We start from the raw sequence: 6,758 nt of genomic DNA on the forward strand, positions 1-6,758 counted from the left end.
AGAACAACAAAGAGGTGGAGCATGGCCCCTCATGTTATAATGGAACCTTTCCTCCCTCATTTTAACCCTAAGCCTCTACCACAGGTAAGAGACTGTGGAGAAGAACAACGAAGGGGTGAAGCAGGGCCAGACTGGGGACCACCGTAAATTGGGGGAGCAACACCTCATATTTCGCTTGGGCAGTTTACACCCCAGCGGTATGAACATTGACTTCTCTAATTTCAGGTAGTCCTTACGTTCCCGTAAGTGACCACTAGGAGGCAGTTATACCTACAATGAGAAAACCCACGCAGGTCACAGTGAGAACTCCGTACAGACAGCACCCGTAGTTGGGATCGAACCAGGGCCGGATTTAGATGAGGAGCGATCGTAGCCGGCGGCCCGGACACGGATAGCGGGGGGAGATGGAGAGAGAGAGATAGAGAGATCGAGTTGAACGGTAGGTGTCCTGCCTTGGCCAGAGCCCCCCCCCCTAGACCTCGAGGTCCTAAGCTTAAGCTTGTCTAGTTTATAGGTGAATCCGATCATCGAACCCAGGTCTCTGGCGCTGCAAGCGGTGTAAGGCAGTAAATCTATTTTTAAAGACTGGTTGGAGACCTGGGAAGGGGAAAAGATGGAGAGAGAGGAAAAGCAAGGGCTACTTGAAGTTAGAAACATAGAAAATAGGTGCAGGAGTAGGCCATTCGGTCCTTCGAGCCTGCACAGCCATTCAATATGATCATGGCTGATCATCCAACTTAGTATCCCGTACCTGCCTTCTCTCCATACCCCCTGATCCCTTTAGCCACAAGGGCCACATCTAACTCCCTCTTAAATATAGCCAATGAACCGTGGCCTCAACTACCTTTTGTGGCAGAGAATTCCAGAGATTCAACACTCTCTGTGTGAAAAATGTTTTTCTCATCTCGGTCCTAAAAGATTTCCCCTCTATCCTTAAGCTGTGACCCCTTGTCCTGGATTTCCCCAACATCGGGAACAATCTTCCTGCATCTAGCCTGTCTAACCGCTTAAGAATTTTGTAGTTTTCTATTAGATCCCCACTCAATCTCCTAAATTCTAGCGAGTACAAGCCAAGTCTATCCAGTCTTTCTTCATATGAAAGTCCTGACATCCCAGGACTCAGTCTGGTAAACCTTCTCTGCAGTCCCTCTATGGCAATAATGTCCTTCCTCAGATTTGGAGACCAAAACTGTACGCAATACTCCAGGTGTGGTCTCACCAAGACCCTGTGCAACTGCAGTAGAACCTCCCTGCTCCTATACTGAAATCCTTTTGCAACGAATGCTAACATACCATTCGCTTTCTTCACTGCCTGCTGCACCTGCATGCCTACTTTCAATGACTGGTGTACCATGACACCCAGGTCTGGTTGCATCTCCCCTTTTCCTAATCAGTCACCATTTAGATAATAGTCTGCTTTCCTGTTTTGCCACCAAAGTGGCTAACCTCACATGTATCCACATTATGCTGCATCTGCCATGCCCAAGCGAAATATGAGGTGCTGTTCCTCCAATTTGCACTGGGTCTCACTCTGACAATGGAGAATGCTCAGGCAGAAAGGTCACTGTGGGAATGTGAGGGGGAGTTAAAGTGTTTCGCAACCGGGAGATCAGGTAGGTTAAGGTGGACTGAGCAGAGGTATTCAACAAAATGATTGCCAAGCCTGCGATTGGTCTCACCGATGTACAGGAGTCCACACCTGGAACAGCAGATACAGTAGATGAGGTTGGAGGAGGTGGAGTGAACCTCTGCCTTACCTGATAAACCTGTCATGGTCCTTGGACGGAGTTGAGGGGGAGGTATAGGGACAGGTGTTGCATCTCCTGCGGTTGCAGGGGAAAGTACCTGGGGAGGGGGTGGTTTGGGTGGGAAAGGATGAGTTGATCAGGGTGTTGCGAAGGGAACGGTCTCTGCTGAACGTCTAAATGGGTGGAGATGGGAAGATGTGGCTAGTAGTGGGATCCCGTTAGTGGTGGTGAAAATGTCAGAGGATTATGTGCTGTATGCAATGGTTGATGGGGTGAAAGTTGAGGACAAGAGGAACTCTGTCGCTGCTGCAACTGGGGGTGGGGGGGAGGTGGAGCAAGGGCAGAGCTGTAGGGTACCGAGGAGATGCTAGTGAGGGCCTCATCTATGATGGGAGAGGGGAACCCCATTACCTGAAGAATGAGGACATCTCTGATGACCTGGTATGGAGCACCTCATCTTGGGTGCAGATGTGGCGTAGACAGAGGAATTGGGAGTAGGGGATAGAGCAGGGGTGGGGAACCTGCAGCTCTTAAGGCCAAATGTGGCCTTCTAGGCCATTAAGTGTGGCCTTTTGAATGAATCCAAAATTTGTACAACAAATTTTTATTAATATTTTTGGTCATCTTTTATTATTTTTAATTTTTTTTTTGTTTATTTTATTAGAAGTTAATACAGCACAAAACAGTACAGTGGCACCTAATTTTAGGTGCCAACTATGTAATACCGTAATCCATTCTATGTACAACCTCTAGTTTTATGTTATAAGAAGGAAGTAAGCAGGACAAGAAAAAGAAAACAATAGAAAGGGGAAAAAGTGGAAAAATAGATGGTAGAGAGTAGAAAAACGTGAAGTGTGTATATAAAAAATTAAGAAATAGGCCCCTTAAAAGAATTTTTCAAATCTGTATTCGGAGATGTAGATCTGTCCGCGTCATGAACTGAAATCAGCAATCCTTACGGTACCGCTGCATCACATGATTCCAAAAAGTCGATGAAAGGAGACCAACTCCTTAAGAATTGGTCATATTTATCTATTAGTCGGAGTCTAATTTTTAGTTTAATCTTAAAATGAATGTATTTAAAATACCAAAGAATAAAAGAAGTTTCACCAAAATAATCCTCCCCGACTAGTGAGTGTATGTACAGACGGTGTATCTTCCATGACAGGAAAACGTGAAGGGTTTATTGCACAGATAAAAAAGGAATTATCAGATCCTGCTGATCTCATTTCATTTCATTGTATTTTACAGCAAAATCTCTGTGTTGAATCTACTATTTCAAAAGTGGCACATGTATTGTTAACTCTATTCGTGCAAATGCAACCCGGCATGGTCAGTTTCATAATATGCTAAAGTTGGACAATGAGGCATTCAGTGTGGATTTGCCGTATCATTGTAAAGTGCGTTGGATATCGCAGGGACAGGTGTTAGCAAAATGGTTATCTTAGCGAGAACAGATAGTTACATTTCATGGTACAGAATCAGCAATGTGAATTATTGAATGAAGGTTTCTATAGGAATAGTGCATTTCTGTGTGATATCATGTCAAAGCAAAATGGCGAATGTTTCTTTGCAAGGTAAAACTAAGTGTATATATGATATGTGGCAAAAAATCCAAGCATTTCCAAATAAACCTATCTTTTTTCAAAACTCTTCTTCAAGATGAAATTTCGGATGAACTTTTTCCGCAGTTAGCGAAGGTCATTGATGAGCAGGAGGATTCATGCGAATCATTTGAAGAATATTCAGCTGTTATAGACTTATTAATTAAAGAATACAATGAAAGATTCACTGACTTTGAGAATCATGACATCACACTCAAATTTGCATTTCAACCTCACCTAGTTGATGTCTCAAGGCTCCTAAAGAACTACAGATGGAATTGATTGAGCTCTCTGAAGATGACATTTTCAAGTCCTTATTTGACGTTAAGAAAGATTTAGGAGAAAATGCAATAGAATACCCACGTCGTCGGCAACATGCATGAAAAATCCTTTCTTGCTTTTCAACCATTTATTGCTGCGAATCTACATTCTCCTACCTAACCCAAACCAAGATGCTCTTAAGGTCACAAATGACGGATACCCATCTAGAAGATCAGCTGAAACTGTGTACCTCCATGTTGCAACCAAATATTCAAATCCTTTCCCACAACAAAGTCATTAAAAGGTTAGTTAACTTTAGAATTCACAAAATAGTTTCATTTTCTTCAGTTAGTACATAGTAGTTAGATTTTTACAAAATAATGAATACCTAATTGAAGTTTTTTTCATGGGGCCTTATTAGATTACAGCTAACTTAATAGGGCATTCCAACATGAAAAGGATCCCCACCGCTGGGATAGAGGCTTTACAGGAAGCAGGGTGGGGAGAAGTGTAGTCCAGATAGTTGTGGGGGTAATATATGTCAGTCATATAACCATATAACAATTACAGCACGGAAACTGGCCATCTCGACCCTTCTAGTCCGTGCCGAACATGTATTCTCCCCTAGTCCCATCTACCTGCGCTCAGACCATAACCCTCCATTCCTTTCCCGTCCATATAACTATCTGGAACTCTCTGCCACAGAGGGTAGTTGAGGCCAGTTCATTGGCTATATTTAAGAGGGAGTTAGATGTGGCCCTTCTGGCTAAGGGGATCAGGGGGTATGGAGAGAAGGCAGGTATGGGATACTGAGTTGGATGATCAGCCATGATCATATTGAATGGCGGTGCAGGCTCGAAGGGCTGAATGGCCTACTCCTGCACCTAATTTCTATGTTTCTATGTTTCTATCCAATTTCTTTTTAAATGATAAAATCGAACCTGCCTCCACCACCTTCGCTGGAAGCTCATTCCACACAGCTACCACCCTCTGAGTAAAGAACTTCCCCCTCATGTTACCCCTAAACTTCTGTCCCTTAATTCTCAAGTCATGTCCCCTTGTTTGAATCTTCCCTACTCTCAGTGGGAAAAGCTTATCCACGTCAACTCTGTCTATCCCTCTCATCATTTTAAAGACCTCTATCAAGTCCCCCTTTAACCTTCTGCGTTCCAAAGAATAAAGCCATAACTTGTTCAACCTTTCTCTGTAACTTAGTTGCTGAAACCCAGGCAACACAAATCCAGGCTACCATTTACCATGTATGTCCTATTTTGATTTGCCCTGCCAAGATGTAGCACCTCACACTTATCAGCATTAAACTCCATCTGCCATCTTTCAGCCCACTCTTCCAACTGGCATAAATCTCTCTGTAGACTCTTCATTATCCACAACCCCACCTATCTTAGTATCATCTGCATACTTACTAATCCAATTTCCCACACCATCATCCAGACCATTGATGTACATGACAAACAACAGTGGACCCAACACAGATCCCTGTGGCACCCCACTAGTCACTGGCCTCCAACCTGACAAACAACCATCCGCCATTACTCTCTGGCATCTCCCATTCAGCCACTGTTGAATCCATCTTGGTACTCCACCATTAATACCCAACAATTGAACCTTCTTAACCAACCTTCCATGAGGAACCTTGTCAAAGGCCTTACTGAAGTCCATATAGACAACATCCACTGCTTTACCCTCATCAATTTCCCGAGTAACCTCTTCAAAAAATTTAAGAAGGTTAGTCAAACATGACCTTCCAGGCACAAATCCATGTTGACTGTTCCTAATCAGACCCTATTTATCCAGATGCTTATATATATTATCTCTAAGTATCTTTTCCATTAATTTGCCCACCACTGAAGTCAAACTAACAGGTCTATAATTGTTAGGTTTACTCTTAGACCCCTTTTTAAACAATGGAACAACATGCGCAGTACGCCAATCCTCCGGCACTATTCCCGTTTCTAATGACATTTGAAATATTTCTGTCATAGCCCCTTCTATTTCTACACTAACTTCCCTCAATGTCCTAGGGAATATCCTGTCTGGACCTGGAGACTTATCCACTTGTATATTTCTCAGAAGTGTCAGTACTTCCTCTTCTTTTAATCTCATAGTTTCCATAGCTACTCTACTTGTTTCCTTTTCCTCACATAATTCAATATCCTTCTCCTTGGTGAATACCGAAGAAAATAAATTGTTCAATATCTCCCCCATCTCTTTTGGCTCTGCAGATAGCTGTCCACTCTGACTCTCTAATGGACCAATTTGTATCCCTCATTATTATTTTGCTATTAATATAGCTGTAGAAACCCTTTGGATTCTGGTATGCGGCGTGACTCTCGTCAGTAGCGGCCTCTGCAGCCCGTCTGCGTTTTTATTATTTTTTGTCTATGTTTTTATGTAGTTGTTGTTATTTTTTGTTGGGGTGTGTGTGGGGGGGGGTGGGGGTGGGCGGGAGGGAGGGGGTAACTTTTAATCTCTCCCTGCCCTTTTCTTTGTCGGGTCTCCGTTGTCGTTGGGGCTGCAACGAGGAGCGGCCCCAACGACAATTCTAATTTCTTTCTTAAGATTCTTTTTACATTCCTTATACTCCTCAAGCACCTCATTTACTCCATGCTGCCTATAATTATTGTAAATCTCTCTCTTTTTCCGAACCAAGTGCCCAATTTCCCTTGAAAACCATGGATCTTTTCAATGTTTACTATTTCCTTTCAACTGAACAGGGACATAAAACTGTTCCCCAACGCATACCTCTGCCACCTGACCCGTCTCATTTCCTAACAGGAGATCCAGCACTGCCCCTCCTTCAGTAGGTACCTCTATGTATTGCTCCAAAAAACTATCCTGCACATATTTTACAAACTCCAAACCATCCAGCCCATTTACAGAATGTGTTTCCCAGAATGTGATCGCTACTCCAGTCCACTGTGTGTCTGGACTTTCCCTCTCCCCGTGTCAAGTACTTGGGTGGATTGCTGTACGTTATCCAATAAGGTTCAAGATGTGTGTGAGCTCACTTGTTGCCGGGTGACTTTACTCTTTACTCTTTTGCAAGCGCTGTAAGGAAGTAATTCTACCGCTGCCTGCGCCACCGTGCCGCCCAATGGGATCTCAGTGGACTTAGTGTATCTCA

Source organism: Leucoraja erinacea, unplaced genomic scaffold (assembly GCF_028641065.1).
Source record: "Leucoraja erinacea ecotype New England unplaced genomic scaffold, Leri_hhj_1 Leri_581S, whole genome shotgun sequence".
NCBI classification, from domain to species: domain Eukaryota; kingdom Metazoa; phylum Chordata; class Chondrichthyes; order Rajiformes; family Rajidae; genus Leucoraja; species Leucoraja erinaceus.